General features: G+C 43.8%; 1 long non-coding RNA gene across 1 annotated transcript; it reads right to left on the bottom strand.

Annotated features, from left to right (window-relative positions):
* Nucleotides 1–4,723: 4,723 nt before the first annotated feature.
* LOC128090569 (uncharacterized) lies at nt 4,724–8,802 on the bottom strand. The gene is made up of 3 exons (XR_008210978.1): nt 8,662–8,802; nt 7,055–7,139; nt 4,724–5,711 (listed from the first exon to the last, which is right to left on the bottom strand). It is a non-coding gene; the product is annotated as an uncharacterized LOC128090569 (long non-coding RNA).
* Nucleotides 8,803–21,813: the final 13,011 nt, after the last annotated feature.

Genomic DNA, 21,813 nt, shown 5'->3' with positions numbered 1-21,813 from the left:
GAATGGCAAGATGCCTACTCAGAAGGCTGCATTTTGCCATTCAGCCTTGTCCATAGGTCCAATTATAGCTTTATAACACAGAATGTTATCCAATGAAATGTCTCTCCCAAGACCTTGATAATCACAGTTATTGCAAGCAAAGCCTCTATGAGTGTCTGTCATTTTGCAGACAGGGATTTTGCTATCACCTTTCATCCCTGTCCTTTGGTATCTCAAAGCGATGCTACCTTCAGCCAAACTCAAAGCAGCTGAGGATGGGGAGCCACCATGCACCGTGCTAGGAATGTTACCATCAACACTACAACAACTACCTGCAGCATGGAGCCATAATGATAAATCAGTAAAAATAATGCACAAGCATGACTGAGTTCCTGGGGGAAGATGTTAGACTGGTTTTTGACATAGCTGACAGCTGACACCCTTTTTTGGGAATCAGTAGAAAATTCCAGATTGGAACATTAGGACATGTAGATTTGTGTAGTTTTTAAATTTCACCAATTGTTTGATGCTAAAGCTATAGTGGAAACCCTCAAGGGACAGATACTACACAAAGTCAAGCCATGAAACTTGAAGAATTTGCCATATAAGCCTAAATTATTAGCAAAAATAGCAGTGGACAAATTTAGAGAGATGGTGGTATAACGTTAGTTAGATTTACCAGTAGGTGCTAATAAGTGTTAGAATAGTAATGACTTTAAGTAAAAATGCTCATGCTAATTGCTTTAAAGCTGACCTTAACACCATTGGCTTTACTGACATTGTCACTCAGCAGTCCTGTTCGTGCCAGTCAACACCAGGCTCTAGCATTTGTGAGTCAGCAGCGAAAACAAATGAACAATTTATAGCATAAAACACAACTTCAGTGGTGAGTTTTCTGGTTGAGTTCGGAGCTCTTGTAACTTTCACGATGGTTTGTTGACCAGGAAAAACTGAGGCTGTTATTTTAATGGGGAATATGTGTTATTTTGTCAAGTCAGACCAAGCCAGCTCCTCCTCCCTGAGCACGGCATGCATTGGGAAAGATGGAGTGAAGCACAGTGACTGGAAGTGCCTTGGGATGTCCACAGTTCAGGTTAGATGTTGTAAGTCTGTTCAGAATCAAAAGCTTCTAAAGAAATCCTATGAGCCAGAAGTGTTGAACTGTATACCAACACATGTTTTGGAGTACTATCTTCAAACACCCATCAATTAGACACAATTAGAGTCACCACCAAGATGAATCCCAATCTGTCATTGTTGGAATCCTTTGCCTGTGACCATCTCACAGGTCCTTCCCATTCCTCACCCTATTCCCAGGAAGCAAAATAGGCTACGCAGTACAGCATCAGTGACACTATGCCATCAAAGTAGTGAACATTTTTGCACAACCCTCCTCTAAATGCTACAGAAAGGGATATGCAACATCAGAGCACCCTCCAGGCAGCAGCTGTGTGCAATTGAGTGTCACCACGCAAGCGTGGGCTCCCTGCCATAGACATTCTCTTGACTGTGTGCAGGAGTGAGGGCTGTGTATTTAAAAAGAAAAAAAAAAAAAAGAAAGAAACGTAAAGTAAAAAAGCTTTAATTTACCCAATGTACTGAAATAATACAGTGTTGTGTTTTAGACAGGAACAATTACTCAACATTGGGGAATCTCACTCCAGCAATTACTGGGATGCTAATAACCCTGCGCGGCACTGGGGTCAGAGAGCTGAATTCAATGTCTCCTGAAGCACCTGTTCTGAACAAGCCCAAGACTTTCCCAGGCTGTTGTTCCAGGGATCTCCACAGTGATTCAACATAATCTAGAGATCATTTCGAAACACTGGCAGCAAGTTCGTCAACAGAGAAAGAAAAAACATGAGTAGATTAAGCACAGAAACACAGATACGATGAGGAGTGATGAATAAACCCAGGGCACAGAGCTGTGTCCTGAGCTATTCCAATAAAGTGTAGCCATCATCAGTAAGAACTAAGACAACAGCCTGGGTTTTCTGCATTAAATACACCATGCCTTCTTCTCTGAACACAAATAAGCTTTGGTCTGAATATATATGATATGTGGTCGGCTGTTACTTTGGATGGTACTGAGCTTCAGATAAGCATATGTGAAATATTGTGAAACCAGGTCTCTCTTGCTCTTTCTCATTTGGCATAAATCTATTCCTTATGCCACTTAGAATCTGGTGATTTATTTTTGTAGGCTGCCATGGAAGTGCTACAGGAAGGGAATAGGAACTTGCTTGGGAGGATCTACCTTCTACACACTACCTTTGCAAACTAAGATCTTTTAGTTCACTTGCATGTTTTACTGACTCAATTTTGGAAACGAAATATTGCCTGGAAGACTTGCAGGGCTGACTCATGTGCAAAGATTAAATCTTGATGAAGGATATGGCATTGTGAGCACAATGTGTGATGAAACATTCCTTACTGTTCTGAAAATGCTGCTTGCTCATAATGCAATAATTGCTGACACTTGTCAATCTCATATTACCTTTGGTATTGTGTTTTATCAAAGTAGTTCTAAAGAATAACCATAAACACAGGTAGCGAAGGGCACTATGTAGGGGTAAGTAACTCTTAAGAGTAGCAACACGAAGATGAAGGCTTCTGAACTCTCCCCATGGGGTTTTGTGCCACACAAAAATCCAGGGGACCCAAACTTTCCAGGGATTTTATTTAATAAGCTGTTCTGAAAGTTTACCACATTCTGAGCAGTTCTTCCTCACTTGTAAATGTGAACCAAAAAGTCTTCCCAAACATGTTTCTTTCTTTCCTAGTCTAGCAGCTTTTCCCTGCTAGCATGGCCAAATCACTCTTCTGCTTCATTTATATCTGCAACCAAACACCAGAACTCAGCTGTCCTGTTTGGGAAATACTGTCATTTCTGTTAGATGTGTCAAAAGATAGCAACAGCTGAGTCTGATCCAAGCTTCTCCATGGAAGTGTCATTTAGCTTTAAGGCAGCAAATACAATTTTCTGTGAAAAGTGACATCATAATAACCCACATTCAACAAAACATCAGCAACAGCATAAAATGGTGAAAAGCAAAGCAGCAGAGAAAGTGACACTTGGAGTTCTCTCACAGGGTAAACAGAATAAGAGGTCAAAGCAAGGGGCTGGCACAGGCTTTCATCAGGTTTATTTTTTACAAAGAGGCAACCATGAAGCTCTGCAGAGGCTGTGGTGTAGCAGCAGCTCTCCTGGTGTCATTGGCACCAATGACCCCGGACATGGAGCCAGGCTGCTTCTATGACCCTGGCCTGAGCTGTGCACTGGAGCATGCCCCTTGGCTTTTAGACAGTTGCACTTAAGTTTGCACCTCAGCTTGCCTGCAGCGCATTCTGAGAATTCTCATAGGCCCAACAGGAGCAGGCTGGTGCCACTGGAGGGCAGCAGCTTCAGCGTGCAGACAGCCTGCACTTCTGCTGCGGCTTGCACTTCCAAGCACTGTCCGAGCACCTCCCCTATGGTGGAATATCCTGGTCCAAGCACGGCCCCACCTGGCAGGGAAGGGCAGTGAAAAGGAAGATGCTCCTGCTGGTGCCCAGAACCTCTGCTTTAATACTTTTGGTGTTTTGTCATGTCAACTGCTTTATTGTCAAAAAGTAGCTTCTTTTAAAATGTAGGCACCTGGAAGGTGATCTTGTATACCTGGAATTGCTCAGCTAAGGGGTCACACAGTACCTCTCTTTTGAAATCAAGATGATTGGAAGCAGCCATCGGTCTTGATTGTTAAAAGCTATCATCATGAAACAAAAGAAAAGCAACTTGATCTTGGAAATCGTCCATTTACTGAAATAAAATATCCTGAGTAAACACGGAGGTAAATGTATGTGAAATCATGACCTTTTTTTTTTTCTTTCCAGTTCAGAGTTATTACAGAGTCTTGGGGAATGTAACCCAAGTAGTATAGCATTAACATTGTATTAACATACCATGCTACATGTGTAATGCCTTGGAAGGTGCCAGTGAGGCACCCGGGCGGCCCTTTGTTCTGCGGAAATCTTGGGATGTTTCTGAGTGGATATAATTGCTAGAATGACATAGTATTTCCTAGGCACAAAGAGACTTTAAATAAGCCAGCACACGTATTTAGCCATTAGAGAAGAAGGAAATCAAAATAATCTTTAGAATAAAAACAGCATGTGAAGTTGCTTGGCATGAGCAGGATACAGCTGGCTTCCCAAGTAGCGTCTGCCTGGAGGGACTCACTGCTGGCACCAGCTGGGCAGACACAGAAGCAAGGAACTGGTGCTTCAAGTCTCCAGGTGACTGCTAATATTCATGAGTGAAGGTGCTTCCCCCCCCCCCCCCCCCCAAAAAAAAAGGCAGTTTGGGAAGATTTTAATGCAGAAATATGAAGAACTGCAACCTGTCAGAAGACTTCCTCATAAGACTGGATCGACATTAGAACATAACATTTTTAAAAATACACATTTTGCTATAATCTCAAGGCAAATACTTTTGAAAACACAGATCCATGTTTCCCTATGACTAAAACTTGCTCTCGCTGATTTCCAGGCTGCAGCCTAGACTGAACAGAAAATATCTCATTTTTTCACAGCAGAATCAAACCTTAATTTCCCCTGGGCATCAAGTTGTGGCTGGTCTGGGAAAAGGGTCAAGGACAGCTTCTGTTCCTCTATATAACAGAGTATCTCCAGGAGAGCATTGCAAATGAGTAGCAGAGGAAAAAGGAGATTCAGAAGGCAATGGTTTGATGCAGCAGCCTTTTAATGTGAATGCAGAGTGGAGTAAACATTTGCAGAAAGAATAATGAAGTCTAGAAAAGCACATATTTCTAGAAACAAGGAAAGCTAGAACCAGTTACCCATTCCAGTGTGGTGCATTTCATCAAGATGTTCTTTTTCCTCATTTTTGCTGAGTGTGACATTCAAATCCCTAGGTGTGCTTTTTTGTTTGTTTAAATCACAAAGTCAAACTGTGTAGAGGAAGTTAAAGGCACAGATGTAAGATGCAAAGCCACAAGAATAAAGAAAGCATTAATCTAAGCTAAAGCACTATACAGGAATTAGAAGCAAGGTCCTGATTTTGGGGTGCTTCCCCCTGTAGTAGGAAGAACCTTGAAAGCCATGCCTGTAAATGACGATCCGTATTCGTTCACTCCTTTGCTTGCTGTTTTCCTGTGATTGTTTTCTGGGGTAAGCTGATTAGAGCTTCTTGCAGAAGGCTCTCTGGCATGGATGCTTCCACTGGGTGGAATAAGTGTAGGAGCGCTCTGGCACGCACTGGGGCACGCACTGTGGCTCACACTGGGGCACACACTGGGGCACGCACTGGGGCACGCACGGAGGTGGACACGGAGGTGGACACGGAGGTGGACAGGGGGGTGGACACGGTGCCACGCACGGGGCCTCACACTTTGTCACAAGCTTTGTGGCACAGGGCTCAGCGCAGGGCAATGCGCACTCAGCCCCCTTCTGCGCTGAGCCGATGGCTACACCTGACTCCAGAGCGCTGGCCAGCTCGGCTGACTCCGTGGAGCCCACGATGGTCTCTTGTGGGTAGGTGGTGAGGATGGGCCCTGGGATGGTGACGACCACAGGTGGTGGGAAGATGATGACACGGGAGTCAGGGCAGGAGATGACGCAGGGCTCACTGCAGGCAGCAGCGCAGGGCTCGGGGCCTTTCACATTGCCTACAGCAGCACATGGCTCTGTGCACAGGGTTTTCTCACAAGACATCGTTTAGCTGTGCTGTAGACCTGCAAGAAAGGAGCAAATATCACCTTGAAGAGCCAACAGGGCAAGGTCGATGCTGAAGCTGAGCAAGTGTTAACCCCGAAGAGACACCGTGGGTTCTTTTGCTTTCAAACTAAATCAAAGAGTGGAGAAATAATTTGGAAACATAAAACTATATTTTGAGCTGTCATTTCAAGCTTATGAAAATGCCCAATCAAAGGGCCAAATAAAGGAGGAAGGCAGTCTGTTGTTTGAGATTGAACGGAGTACTCTTTTTTTAGCCAAAATGATTACCTTTTCTTTTTTTTTTTTCTCTAGCTCAGCAGTATATTAGAAAAGCCTAGGTGGGGTTCAATTTGACTCAAGCTATTTTTCTTGGATTTTGTTTGTTTGTTTTTTGTTTTAGACACAATGCCAAAATAGACATTATTCACCTAAGCTTCTCCTGGCCCTTAAGCCCTAATCCAGGTATCTTCAGGCTCCCACCCTTTCAAGCTGCTTCATTTTATCAATCCAGTGCTCTTCAACTGACCTGCAACTCCCTCAGCAGAATCAAAACCATGGGAAATGAATGCCTAAGAAATCCATACATACAGTACGAAACATATATATAGGTTAATATATGCTTTCACAGCCTGTTGAATGCTTTGCATAAGAGCATTTTCTTGCATAAATAGTAGAAAAACACCCAAAGCAACTCCCGGAGAAATGTACACCTTAAGTAGACATTCACGTTTTTTCCCATTTCTTCTGCAGATCTGCATTTAGCAATGCTAAAATATTGTCCTGGGCTATTCAGGACAAGTGCCCAAAGAGGGTCTCAGGTGCAGCATTCCCAAATTCAGACCAGGAGCTCTGCAGGGCCACATCCACAGACACGCGGTGTCCTGAGGGCTGCCTCTGCTCCGAGGGGTGACTGCAGCCATCTCACCATCTCACTGTTTGTATTGCCTATCTCAATATTCACCCATCTTGTCTCTGCCCAAGGTAAGATAACAATCAGTAGCCATGAGGTCTGAAAAACGCTGCCAGATGTGTACTGCTTGCTAAAATAAACTATGGCTCCCCAAAGGCCTTATACATTAAATCTCTATATGACAAAAGTAGATTTCTTTAATTTTATCCAGATTTCAAATGTATTTTAAAGCCTCAGCCCATTGCCGCCTTCAAATGAATAACAAGCAAATGAATTTCTTATGAAAATAAATTCCTGACAATCATACAAAATTGCACAATATTAATCCAAAATTCAACCCCAGAATTCACCCAGATATTTCAATAAATGCTGATCTTTTGGGGTTTTTTTGTTTGTTTTTGCTTTTGTTTTCTTTTTAGAAAGAAGAAATTATATCAGAATCCAACTTACTCTGTTCACCGAGGAGAAGTCACGAGAACCTGCTGGAAGGTGTCTGAATCATGGGTGGTTTTATATACCGTCCTGGACCACCAGGCTGATGCAAGAAAATAACGTCATATTTGTGCATTAGGTTCCATTACTCCCCAAACAAAATTTGACGTGTAATTACAGTAATTGTTTTGCTTGCTGTTTGTGTTGATTACCCTATTCTAACCAGCATGTGACTTCAACAGTCCCATCCCCAGATTCCTTTCATTTCAGGATTTTAAGCATCAAACCCCTTCTTGAAGCCCTGAGAGCATGAAGGCAGCCTATAGCAGTAAGCCCTGGCTTGCACACAACCCCAGCCATGCTGCAGCAACTCAGAGCCTCTGTGGGACTCCATTCCTTTAGAAAACAGGGGTTTGTTTTCCTTCCCTAAGCATCTTGACCTCCAAGAATGCATAAGAGCCTAACCTAATATTAGCAGTAAGTGTGCTTGCTAGTTTGAAGCTAGTTAGGGCATGTTTACAGAAACTGTAGTCACTGTATGAGTGTAGTGTCCAGGATTGCCTTGGAGAGACACTCCTGGGGCTGAGCTTTGCTTGTAGTCGCTCCTCACTTCATGTCTGAGTCTCTTCCAAGCAGGGATGCATTACTATGCAAGGGCTTGGTGTGGCAGCAGCCTCAGCCAAACGCAGGAAGAAACATGAAGGGAGAAAGCTCTCTTTGGTGACAGCAGGATCTAGGAACTGCTCAGTCTGGTTTGGATTAAATCACTGTCTCTCCAGTCACTTCTCCAGTGGTTATGGTCAGAAATATTCCTAAATATGGAGACCTGAGTGTGCCTGACCTGAATAAGGGAGCAGAGCTCTGGCAAAGCAAGCAAGGCTGGAACATCCCCATTTACCATGCAGGCTGGCCAGGGAAAAGAGCACCACTGCTTTATTTAAGATTGCTCAGAAAGGCTTTGGTGATTCAGAGTTACCAGTTTGTGCCCAGTCTGACCTGCTGTGATGAACAGCATCTCCCTGTGTTTGAGGCACAGATCCTGCCCCCTCAGATGGCATAATAATATTTAATTTTGTAAATATGCCCTGTTTTGGAAAGGTGAATATTTGGCCAACATATTTTAAATAGTATGATTAGGCTAACAAATGCAGAGCTGGCTTTTAATCGAAAAGCAAAACAAAACAAAGAGATCCAAATTCCCAAGGTGCTTATCATTGCTTGAATCAGAGAATCACATGGGTGGCCCTGGCATATATATTTTAAAGTGACGCTATGATTCAATACTGTGGAGTTTTATACTGGCAGCCTGTTATTAACCTCCTAACACCACAACACTTTGCATGTATAAAACATTAGTGGGTGTTTGCAAAACTGTCTGAAAGCATTTCCTCAGAACATTTCCAATAAGTGCTCTTGCCTACAGGATCCTCTGAAATCCCTTTGCTTCCAAGAGATAATTGATAGCACAGAAGTTGCAACATCACCAATAAAGGAAAATGCGTACATATGGGTACTGGGAGGGGGGAAAAGGGGGAAGGTTAGGAACCCAGAAACTATTCAGTGTACACAAACACCCTTTGCTTGGACGAACCCAAGAGCATGGTGACAATCAGAATTATTCTTACCCAGAGAGAGCTGCAGCTGCAGCTTTTACCAACTGTTCTGGAGCTGTTCAGGGGAGATGAGATGTGATGCTGAGAGAGGATTTCAATGGTTTCTGCCCAGGCACAGCCTGACATTTCAGCTTCTGGCACCTTCAGAAAGCAGAGCCTGGCACCGCCCAGTTCCTTCCCTTAGTTCTGAGCCCACCTCCTGCACTTTGCTGGTGCTCAGCCCACTTGGCAGCCTCCTCCTGGGGCTTTCACCAATGCCCATGACCTCAGGACCCCTCCAGCCCTCAGCCTCAGTCTCTTACCCTCAGCCTTCTGCCCACAACCTCAGGGCCCCTTCAGCCTCAGCCTCCAATCCTTCAGCCTCAGCCTCCAGCCCTCTGTCTCAGGACCCCTCCAGCCCACAGCCTCTTACCCTCAGCCTCCAGCCCTCAGCTCCAGCATCTTGCTCTCAGCCTCCTGCCCTCAGCCTAGGACTCCTCCAGCCTCAGCCTCAGCCTCAGCCTCAGCTTCAGCCTCAGCTTCAGCCTCCCTTCCCACAGAACCCACAGCAGGAGCAGGTCTGCATCAGCCTCCTTCGACTACCTGAGCTCCGGGAGCAACTCTAGAGGGAGCACCTGAGCCCAGCTCTCACATCCACACATGCATTTATTCTCCTGATGATACCTGTTTGCATTTTTACAGGCAGTGATGAGGAGGTAGGCGTGCAGACACCACTGGGAGAGGATTTTTGGAGAACTCAGAAACTAGAGAAGTAACAAGTGTGGTTATGAACAGGCAAACTACATGGATGTGAAATGCTTGAGGAGGAGAACATCTTTCAGAATCTGCTGTGCAAACCAAAGGGCTCAAAAAAAAAAAAAAAAAAAAGATCGTTTTGGAAAAAAAAATGTGCAATTGTATGAAGCAGCTACAGAAAGAGAACTGCTGAGGTTTCTCATCCCCTGAATTATCTCTGGAAAAGGTTTGACAGAGCTGCTCTCAGCAGTGTCCCAGCCCTGGGATATCGTTGTCTCGTGTATGTCAGCACCTCACTGCTTCTGCAGCTGGGAGTTCTTTCCCCTTCAAATTGATTTTGCTCTTCTTTGTTGCAATGTAAGCCAATGACTTAATCTCCTATTATCCCACTGGATATAAAAGGGTTTTTACTTCCTTTCTCCTTGAAGAAATGTTGTACAATTTCATATCCCTTTGTGTGAGCCCCTCTACAATAAGTAAATCAAAGGTGCTGGATAGTTTCTGTGAAATAAGATCAAGAATAGATGCAAATAAATGTGGGCAAAGGGGAGATCTCTCCAAATAGGCTGTGATTAGAGAAGGAAGAACATGCAAATAAATCATTATAACTACAATTAGCAATTGAAATAATTTGGCAGGGATGAATGATTCCCAAAAGATTTTAAATCGAAAGTGGGAAATTATGGAGTAGATTTAAAGTACTGGGTAATATTTTCTGGTTTAAATAGTCCAGAAGTTCCTTCTGGCACAAAAGCATAGTGAGCAGAGTGGCATGACCAGATTCATAAGGATGAGTCATTTTATTATGGGAAAGTATCCACATAGGAATTAAGCGGCACATGGAGCACTTAGTTAAGGCAGAGCCCAAGGGCAGACATGCACACAGATCCCAATATCCAGAAATTCTTTAGAAAAATCAAAAACCAAAGCCTTTCATATCAACAAAATATTACATTATAATTGATTTAAACAGGTGTTGCAGGTTCCTATTCTCAAAAGGAACATGGCTGTCACTAGGCTGTATTTCTAGGAAGGCACTGGTTGATTTACCTTTTTGATTCTATGCTACATGACTTTACCACAAACACCAAAGGATCTGGTGTAAGATTTATCAATCTTACCCATCAACCATAACACTTTGGTGTTTATTACACCAAAGGGGTTGGATTCTCATTTGGAACACTTGTAGATCTTCTGAATTACTCAAAAGGTGACTTGAAAACACAGATTAAGAGGAAAAAAAAATAGAGAGAGTTGAGTTTGAATGCAAAATAGTTTTAATGACAGGGAAGTACAGTGCACATTTGGTGAAGGTGGTCACAAAGCACACAGGACGTTTCCCTGCAAGCTCAGTGCAGCCCAGAAATGGGAGACATTGGCTTTTCAGAAGTAACCACAGCTTCCACCACCAGACCTGCGGGACCCAGAGGAGCCGAGGCCTCCATAGCAGCTCGCTATGCCAAAGGAGCGCCCTCCCCCAGAGGAGCCACCGCCGTAGGAGCTGCCTCCTCCAAAGCCACCTCCGTAGCAGCTCCTGGAGCTGATGGATCTTCTGCCTCCAAATGAGCCCCCGGATCCAAATGACCTGCCCCCTCCATAGGAGCCCCCTATGCCCCCTCCATAGGAACCCCCTACGCCCCCTCCGTAGGAGCTGCCTCCTCCATAGGAGCCACCAGAACCAAAAGAGCCCCCAGATTCACTGGGGCCCAGTGACCCTGAGAAGCCTCCAATGGGTGATGGGAATGAAGAGCCCACAATGGTCTCCTGTGGGAAGGAGGTGAGGGTGGGGCCTGGGAAGGTGATGACCACAGGTGGAGCGTAGACGAGGGCACGGGAGTCCCCACAGGAGGCGACGCAGGGCTGGCTGGAGACATCAGCATAGGGCTGCGGGCAGGCCACCTCACAGGGTGCGGAGCATCTGCTGCTCATCATCTGTCCTCCTGAAGACATCTTTTGTGATGCAGATATACCTGCAACAGTGAGTAAGGAGTTAAAATAAAACATATGTGCATCTCTGTGCTCTCGTACCAGACTTGTGATGACACAAACTGTGTGCTTCCTATAGAATGAATTATTTTCTTACAGTATGAGACTATTTTCTTACTGTATTCTTCTTATCTTCTGTCCAAACTGAAATATTATTGCTCAGTATGGCTAAGTCTAAACAATACAGATCCTACAGCAACTTCTCTTGCAGTCTGATGTAGCAGCCAGTAAGGAATAAATCTTTCCAAAGTACCTTCCTCCTGCCTTGGTTCTGAACCAGTGTTTGTTCTGATCTGTATTCCACCACTGATCAGTTCTGCTAGAGACCTATTTCTGCCTCAATGTTGTCAATTAATGGGTTATTTTGGAAACAGATTTGTCAGACTGTGTAGTTACAAAGCAAAAATCAACTGAGGTTATGTCTTCTGCATTAATATATACACATCTCTTAATAACTGCCGAGTTCCAAGTTGTAACCTCCTTATCAAATTAAGGGGACTTAACTGACCCCTTCCCTTTGTAGTTTGGATGAACACAGCCTCACATTTTAAGACCACTTATCTACCGTTGGCTACAGCTGAATGGCTACAAATATCCTAATATTTAACAAAACCAACATTTCTGAACATCACAGAGAACTGACACAGAGTTCATTCCCCAGTTAAACAGCAATAGAAACATCTCAGTAACTGTAAAGGAAGTTAGGGAGAAATACTTACCAGGCTCACAGAGAAAACCTGATGAAGTGAAGTCGTTGGTGAACCTGGAAGAAATGCAGTGCTTTTATACAGTCCTTCCAACTGCTAGCAGGATACGCAACACACTCCCGCACATGGGGCATAGTAGTTAGCCAGCAAAGCATTTTGCTGTATAAGCTACTTCTAATTGTAATAATTGTTTTGATAACTGATAATGGCTAGTAAATCAGCCCCGCATCATTCTATATACTCAACACGCCCTTTGTCTTACTGTAATACCTAAATGGTTTTTTTTCTATTCGTTTTTATGACTAGTGCCATCTCCTGACCTCATTTGAAATGCAGTGGCAATGAATTGAGCCCTGTTTGCTGACCAATGTAAAGGCATCAGTCTTCAGGACGACAAAGACACGAGTTTTGCTTTGTGAGGGGAAACATTTTCTGTTCTGCAGAAGGTTCTGTTGAAATTAAGAATTGCAAATAATTGGGAGAGTTGCGAATTTCATCCCTGCAGCTCCTCAGATGGGGCAGGTCAGTTCTATCTAACATCCACCCAAATAACTGCTTACAGAGGACCTTCGTCAAACGTACACTGTCATCCAATTAACTACAAGGAAGCACTGCGTGAGAACATTTAATGCTTTTATTGCTCTCCTTCTTTTGTCACCTTCAAGGAGAGCTGTGATGGTTTAGCAAGACTGACGTTCTTCAGGAGGCATCACTAAGGGAACAAATAAAGACTTTTTGGGCATGGAATGGATGCATGCGGAGTGCGCCTAAAGGTGGTTTACAATAAAACAACTGTAAGAGTCTTAAGAATGGAAAGAGACTTAGGAGACAAATACCCCAGCAGTATTTCTGGAATAGTGTTTGGAAGTCTCATGTACCAAAAGACAGGGCTAAGAGTTCTTAAATAGAAAGAGATCTCTCCATGCAAAACCTCCTTTACCAATAACCAGGGGGAGATGATCAGATGTGAACAACCTTTTTGTGGGTTGTAACAAGCATCAGGTGGACAGATGACAGCAGTATCAAACATCCAACTTCAGTGCTTTGTTGCTGAGTCCAAATAATCTGAAGTAATTGTCGACTTTGGCTCTCAGTCACAGCTATGGGAAGAGAGCAACCACAGATGATCTGAAACGAATTGGTTTGGTTTCCAGCCTGTTCCAGTTGTCACACTGTACTTAATGTTTCCCTCACAGGTTTCCTGTGTTTTCATACACCATTAGAAAATAGAGCACGAAGAGCTTACACAGTTAAAACCTTGCATCAGAATGCAAACGAGTTCTGTCAGGCATCAGTGGGCAGCTCATGATGTGACAGTTTTTGCTAGTCAGCAGTTCTTCGTTGGCTGCTCAGTTAATGTCAATCGTCTACAGTTGAGAAATACCAATTTACATGGAGGACCCTGGGCACTGCCTTCTGCTTCTTCCCACCACAGGTGAGTGGCAGCATTCTGTTTGTCACCCAACTGTTACTACCCCAATTTTGAAGAAGAGAAATGGAATATTATGCACAAAAGCAGTTTATCAGCTGGATAGAGTCCTTACAAAGAATTATAGCACCATTCCCATTTCAATTTCGGTGAGGGCCGGGAATAGTATCAGCTGCTATGTGAATCTGTCATGGTCAGAGAATAAGCTAAAACTCATTATGCTTGTAAAATGCTTGTAACGTGACTTGGAGTTGAGAATAAAGTTGTGATCACATCACTTAAGAGAACAATTAGAACAATTAACGAAATAATCCATATAGCAAAACACAGTTTGGCAATAGGTAGGAAGCTCTTGCACAAAGCATAGCTCACATCCTACTGGTGGTCTGAGAAGGGATATAAATACGAGTGCTCTGAGTGCTGCAGTCTCATCCACAGCCACTCTCCATCTACACTTCTCCACATCCGGTGAGTTGGATCTCCTTCATTCTCTATTGGAAGCTTTAGAAAACTATTTTCTGCTCTTCTCTGAGTACAAAGTTCTTGTATGAGAAAGGTGCTGCTAAGCTATGTTGTTTCCTTCTACTTTTAATGTCATTTTGAAGCATGTCTTTGTAGATACAGATTTTTAACAGTAAGACTGAATTTTTGCAGATGTTCCAATCAATTCAGTGTTGTCTGATCGCTCCAGAGCTATGCATTGTAAACCAACAAAATCTAAAAAGTCTTCTAAAGACTCATAGACTTTGGCTCTGCTCTCCATGTTATTCAGCATTTCTAGAGCAGCAGGGATTCAATTGTGATGTACCAGCAGCTAGTTCAGGTTCATGCACGTGCAGAAAAATTTGTAAGGGAGATAAATCTGAACATTTCTCAAGTCATCTTTCACCTTTTTTCCTTGCTGATGCAAAACTTCAGTGCTGCAAGCTTTTTTCACTCCAGCTTCTGAGCTCTGTCCTTCTGTTCTACCTCCTGCTGCAGGTATATCTGCATCACAAAAGATGTCTTCAGGAGGACAGCTGATGAGCAGCAGATGCTCCGGACCCTGTGAGGTGACCTGCCCGCAGCCCTATGCCAATGTCTGCAGCCAGCCCTGCGTCACCTCCTGTGCGGACTCCCGTGCTGTCATCTATCCCCCACCTGTGCTCATCAACTTCCCAGGCCCCATCCTCAACTCCTGCCCACAGGAGAGCGTCGTGGGCTCTTCATTCCCATCACCCATTGGGGGCTTCTCAGGGCCACAGGGCCCAAGTGAATCTGGGGGCTCTTTTAGTTCTGGTGGCTCCTATGGAGGAGGCAGCTCCTACGGAGGGGGAGTAGGGGGCTCCTATGGAGGGGGCAGGTCATTTGGATCCGGGGGCTCATTTGGAGGCAGAAGATCCATCAGCTCCAGGAGCTGCTACGGAGGTGGCTTTGGAGGAGGCAGCTCCTACGGCGGTGGCTCCTCTGGGGGAGGGCGCTCCCTTAGCATAGCGAGCTGCTATGGAGGCCTCGGCTCCTCTGGGTCCCGCAGGTCTGGTGGTGGAAGCTGTGGTTACTTCTGAAAAGCCAATGTCTCCCATTTCTGGGCTGCACTGAGCTCGCAAGGAAATGTCCTGCGTGCTCTGTGACTGCCTTCACCAAATGTGCACTGTACTTCCCTGTCATTAAACTTATCTTGCATCAGTACATTTGCCTCATGGTTTTCTTTTTCACCTTTTCACCTTGAAATCTCTTTGATTATGAAATACTTATTCATGCAGCTGACTGACAGCTGAACACTGGTTGCTCAAATCTTTAAGAGGAAAAAAACTTTTTCTCTACTGTATCCAAAGAGGCTTCAATTATTTATTTATCTGACCTCTATTCATCTTAAATTTGACAAGGATGTGGAGGCTAGATTTTCAAAGTGGGATTGGGGACTGAAGACAGTCATATTCTGTGATTTGTCTCAGCTGATAGATTCCACGTTTCAGCTCATCCTTCACAATTGCATAAACATGAATGATTTTATAGTAAAACATGAAATATTAAAAACAAAGGCAAATAAATCTTTGCTTGGTTCTCGATTTTAACTATATATTTTCCAAGTAACATCAGCAAAAAACAAGGGAGCGAGACTTAAATGTGTCTTTAGCATTCAATAGACAAGTCTTGGAAATTCACCCGTTGATCTCTTTACATTTCTACTGCCAGTAACTATGGAAAACAAAAAACAGGGCATTATTTCTCAGTCTCCTGTTACTCATCACTTATGAAACTCTCCCTTGCATACCACTGTGACCTGAAAGCAATTATGCTGTCATATAAATACAGCCCACTGATAACGCCATACTGAAAGAAAATTCCCAAATTTCTTCTCCAGTTTGTCCTTCAAATACAAGGAGGTCAATCTCAGACATCAAATTAGGCATATCACAGAATTGTAGGGGTTGGAAGGGACCTCCAGAGATTGTGGAGTCCAACCTGTCTGCAAAGCAGGCTCTCTACAACAGGTTGCACAGGTAGGCGTCCAGCTGGGTCTTGAATATCACCAAAGAAGGAGAATCCACAACGTCCCTGGCCAGCCTGTTCCAGTGCTCCATTACCCTTACCATGAAAAGTTCCTTTACATATTGGTGCAGAACTTCCTATGCTCCAGTTTACGGCTGTCTCCCCTTGTCCTGTCCCTGCAGACCGCTGAAAAGAGATTGGCCATGTCTCTTTGCCTCCCACAATTAAGATATTTGTAAACATAAATAAGTTCACCTCTGAGTCTTTTTTTCTCAAGGCTGAACAGACTCAGTTCAGACGGGGAGGATCACATCCCTTGACCTGCTGGCCATGATCCTTTTAATGCACCTCAGGATCCCATTGGCCTTCTTGGCCACCAGGGCACACTGCTGCCCCATGTCCAACCTGTCATCCACCAAGACCCCCAGGTCCTGCTCTGCAGAGCTCCTCTCCCAGCCTACTCTGATACGTGCGGTTATTTCTTCCCAGGTGCAAGACTCTGCACTTGCTTTTGTTAAACCTCATCTGATTTATCGCTGCCCAGCTCTCCAGACTGTCTAGGTCTTGCTGAATGGCAGCACAGCCTTCTGGTGTGTCAGCCACTCCTCCCAGCTTTGTGGCATTGGCATACTTACTTAGAGTAGAAATTGTCCCCTCATCAAGGTCACTGATGAAGGTAAGATCAAGACCCCTAGGGAACACTGCTAGTCACAGGTCTCCAACCAGACTCTGCCCTACCAGACACAACCCTGTGAGCTCAGCCAGTCAACCAGTTCTCAACCCACCTCATCGTCCACTCATCTTTCCCACATTTTCTTAGCTTCATTATCCGGATGTCATGGGAGACAGTATCAAAAGCCTTGCCAAAGTCAAGGCAGATGACATGGTTGATCTTCTTGAGATGTGACATTTCAGTTCTCATCCCTCATTTGACGTGAAATTAAATATTTGCTCTGATGGAAAAAGATTTCTGTAAGGGTTGTCTGTAGCAAAGGATTTCTGCTTGTTGCCTGTTCTTACACCAGCACAAATTATTGAGTCATCAGCTTCAGAAACCTCTGCGCCCTACAGAAATGCAATCCCAAACTGCTTTGCATATTTAATTTTGAATGCCTCATTCAACTACTCATTTTCACAACACCTGTATTACTTAAGCAATTACTACCATATTACCATAAAAACACATAATTGCCACTCATAGATGACATTAAAAGCTCTAGGAAGCCTAATGAACGAGTGGAAAAGATAGGACCAAAACTGTCCTTGGGAGAAAGAAAAACTGAACACAGTTTGATTTTAATTCCAAGGGGAAATAGGATACACTGCAGAATGAGATGGCAGCCCAACATGAAGCAGAAACCTTCTCACTTCCAGAGACAAATACAGACATCACTGCATGTGAGGAGTTGACTTTCGGTCTGTTATTCTTAATCTGTCACAGTTTTATTGACAATATCCTTGTCAGGCCTTTCCAATGACCTTTTTTTTTTTTTTTTTACATTGGCATAATGAAAATAGGTATCTATTATCATAGGGTGATTAACAGAAGCTGTCATTAATAAAACCAAGCCAAAAAGAGGTGTGGGCCCCCATTTCAGAGGTATCAAGCAAGGGAGGCTCCTACTGGCACAAAAAGCTTTCCCCATCTCCAAAAGAAGCCCTATCTGCAGCCTCAGAACTTGTGTTCTCACCTCCCAGCTCAATGCCTGATCTATGCTCACAGTAATCCAAGAGGCCTGATTCTGCCATGGTGCTGGATCAACCACTCAGTTGATGGAGTACAGGTGGTGATGCAAAGAATGCTGACTCCCCCATCAGAAGTGATGCAATTTGGGAGGTATTATACCTAAAACCAAGGCTTGCAAATAATTTGTGGGGCTGACACATCGGCTAGGTGCCTTCCTGAAAGCCATTATGGATAAACACACAGAGAGATCAACTCTTGTTTCAACCAGAATCATTAAGTTTAGACAAAAGGAAACTGCTGGGTGTTGTAATTCACTAATTATGCACTGAAAGGAGAACAATTAGGAAGATTAGAATAATATGTTTTTGTGATAAATGACAAGAATTCAATGGACAATGGATGACCTCATATCCATCCTATTGTCTGAGAACATATATAACAGGGTATGGAAACAAGAAATCTTCTATCCTTCCATCTCCACTGACATCTTCCTTGGAGACAACAGGGTAAGTCTGATCTCAGTGCATGTCTGTAGCTATAGATCATGTACAATTTATGTATGTTTTCTTATCCTGTAAAATGCTAGTAATTTTAGAAATGTTGAAGAAAGAGAAGAGCAGAAGTCAATAGAAAAAAACTAAGATAAAGGGAAGAACAGAGTAAGGAAGAGCCTCATCTGCTCCTTTCTGCTAGAGATCTTTCTTAGAAGTAAACCTTCTTGCTGGCTGACTTGGAAAAGGGAATGAACGGGACTTTTTAAAGCAAGTAATTGTATGAGTATCAGATAACTGAGATAACAAGAGCAATGCTTTCCAAGAGATTCTAAAGAATAAAAGATGTGGTTGGCACACAAAGAAGTGAGAAACCTTAAAAAGGGGTCAGCCAGGAAGAAAACTGTGGGGAAAATGGAGACTGGAAGAGAGGCTTGAGCTAGAACTTGGTGGGCAGCTGCCGGGAAGGATGAGATGCATGCACTGGAAACCTGTGCATGATGGTTTCTTGACAGAACACTGTCTTTTCTAGCTACACCTCCACTCCTCAAGAAAAATGATGAACGTCAGCTCTGAGTGCTTGCCCACATGCGAGGTGGCATGCACACAGCCGTACGCCTGCAGCAGAAGCCTTGAGCCCTGTGTTACATCCTGTGGGGACTCAAGAGCTGTGGTGTACGCCCCTCCTGTTGTCCTCACCTTCCCAGGTCCAACCCTTGCCAGCTGCTCCCAGGAGAGCATTGTGGGAACTTCAATTCCCCAGCCGTATGGTCCTGCAATCCAGTATGGCTCTGAGGAAACCCATGGAATGGGGGGCTCGGTTGGCATGTCAGGGAAGGGAGTCTCCTTTGGGGCTGGAGGGGTGTCAGGAATGGGAGGCTACTTTGGATCTCAGGGTTCAGTTGGGTATGGAGGCATGTTGGGGATGGGGGGCTCCGCTTGGTGTGGAGGTCTGTCAGGGATGGGGGACTCCTTTGGAAATGGGGGCTCCTTTGGGTTTCGGGGCTCCTCTAGGATAGGGAGCTGCTACAGCAAGCAGTCCTACAGAAGCCACCGTGGATCCCGCTTCGGAAACTGTGGCTCCTTTTAAAGCAGCCTGAATGAATCCCTGCAGACCACACATCAGCCTGGGGGATGAAAACACAAGGTCCGAGTCTGCAGTTGGGCCTGGCTTCCAGAGATGCGAAAACCCTTTGTGTCAGTGGGAACCTCCCTTGCTTGAAACCTCCAAAAAGGAGACCCACGCCTCCTTTCCGTGTCGAGCCTTATCTTCTATCAATAGCAGTTTCATGTAATCCCTTCTCTCTTCAATTGTCATGAGCCTTGCACCATGTCATTCCTGGTGGAGTGGAAATGTTTTGAAAATTGAAAGTGGGACTTTTCTGCCAAGATTTCAGCTTTACTTTACTGGTTACAAAGTACCAGTGCCTTTTGTTATCAACGCAGACCTTCTGGCTGCCTTTGGACTATATAATAGATCATTATCAGACTGCACTCTTCCATTCTGTAATGCTTACTTCATGTCATATTAAAAGTCTTGTTGAATTATAGCCCTGGATTTCTAGTTTTCTTTTTCTCTCCTTCTGCTTTATCAACTAGACTCAGAGAAATCAAACTCAAGACAAGTCAAAATAGCAGGTGGTGCTCTATGTACACAAATAGGAATGGAATTCAATGTTCTAATGCCTAGCTGCATGCGAGCATCAATCTCACTATTTTTCACCTACCCAGTAGGACATGAACTAAGACGATCAGATCTAGAGGATTGGAAGCTGAGCCAGGAATGTCTATATAAACTATTACACACATGGCATCAGTGAAGGCTGTGCCTCACACTTTACTAAAGAGAGTTACACCCCTCATGCAATTCTTACTCAATAATCTGAGGAACGAAACTCTGAGTAACAGGAGTGAAAATCGCTGGGGCACTGCTGCCTAAGGCTGACTGTGGTGCACTAAATAAAACCCAAAGAAAAATATTTCTGGACTAAAGCTGAGGGCAGAGCACCAGGCCCAAAACTCCATCAGTACTTTTGGACCCCGGTTCTCACACACATACAACAAACACATGGGAAATAATTTCTACCAAATCCTGAATAAAATCACTATGCATGTCCTCAGCCTGCAACTCAGAACACTACTCTTGCATTAAGAGAAAGGATGTCTATCCAAACAAAAGCAGTCTTGCTTTCCATGCAATCAAAATATGTATTGTTGCCTAATTCTATGTGTACTGGTCTGACTAGCAGAACATCATTGCTTAGCTCAATAGACTTTTCATAAACAAATGCTGGGAATCATAATTCCACCAAAACTCTGTTAACACTACAGTACATTGCACACATAAACCCACAGTATTGTATAGATATCAGAATATTTCTCCAAAATCTTCTGATCTGAATTCACTTTTTGTCAGAAGACTTGCAGGCATAGGAGACCTATATTGAAGATATGAAATAATTTTTACTTTCACATCTGATTGTAAAAAAAAAAAGAATAAAGTTGTGGAGTAAAAACAAGCGTGAGACTCTTCAGGATCCTTAATTATGAGAGAGCATGGGGACATCCTTGTAGCTGTTGCCTGAGGGAACCAACTGTGATGTTCTTGACAAGATCTGATCATTTCCTGAATAAACACTCCAATTAAATCAACAAACCACAAGGATTAAGACAATCAAAGTGAGGAAGTGAATGTTATGCTTGGCAGAGCAGCCTGTGCTCAGCCTACTCATGAGTCCATTGTTGTGTGCAGCAACACAATCTAAACAACTCTGAATGTCTGACACAGCCATCAAGGTGAATTTCTAAGCTTCAAAGTTGTCTTGGCTTTGAGGAGGAGCTGCACCAGACCACCTCTAGAGGTCCTTACAACATAAACTAGTCTATGATTGAGTTCTATTTATTACAGTGTATACAACAGAAAGGGGAGGAGTAACTGACAGTGATATCGACTGTAGACAGTAATTATATCCCTAACAATAGTCACTGATGCTTCAGAATTGATGCACAAAATTATTTAAGACTGGTTTGTAGGTAAAGAACTGCAGCAAAATGAAAGCCAAAAGACCATGCTATGATGCAACAGGGTTTTAATACAAACAAGATGTGGAATACATTCTTGTAGAATGAGGCAACACAGAGACAAAGAATGTAATTTCCATTTCAACAAGGACTACAATCGATAGGGTGTTCAGAACAGTACAGGGTTCACAAGGTGTTCTTTCAGCCAGAAGCATCCACAGTCAAGTCCCATTAATTGTTTTACCCTCTTCAGGTTTAGAAAGATCAAAACATAACATGAGCAAGTGACAAAGTGAGGCAACATTGGGATTTTAAGCCTTAGACAAAACATAGCGCAAAGAGATGCCAAGCAACCCCAGCTCCAACTGATTAAGCTGGAGCAGAGGCTGCTTGACACATCTGATTTCCAGCCCTATATGTCAACCATTGGTTTGCATCTTATCATTTCTTCAGTCATGACTCTGTCTTAAAGACTTAAAATGGCCCACAGTTTCCATAGCGGTACCTATAGTACCTAGAATAAAATGGGAAATAATTTCTACCAAATCCTGAATAAAATGAGCTTCGGTAATAGCCTCCCAAACGAGAGAATCCACCACCACATGAGCCCTCCCCACCATATGAACCACCTCCTGT

The sequence above is a fragment of the Tympanuchus pallidicinctus genome, unplaced genomic scaffold (assembly GCF_026119805.1).
Source record: "Tympanuchus pallidicinctus isolate F22 unplaced genomic scaffold, pur_lepc_1.0 scaffold48, whole genome shotgun sequence".
Lineage (NCBI taxonomy): Eukaryota > Metazoa > Chordata > Aves > Galliformes > Phasianidae > Tympanuchus > Tympanuchus pallidicinctus.
This window is presented reverse-complemented; position numbering and strand designations above follow the sequence as displayed.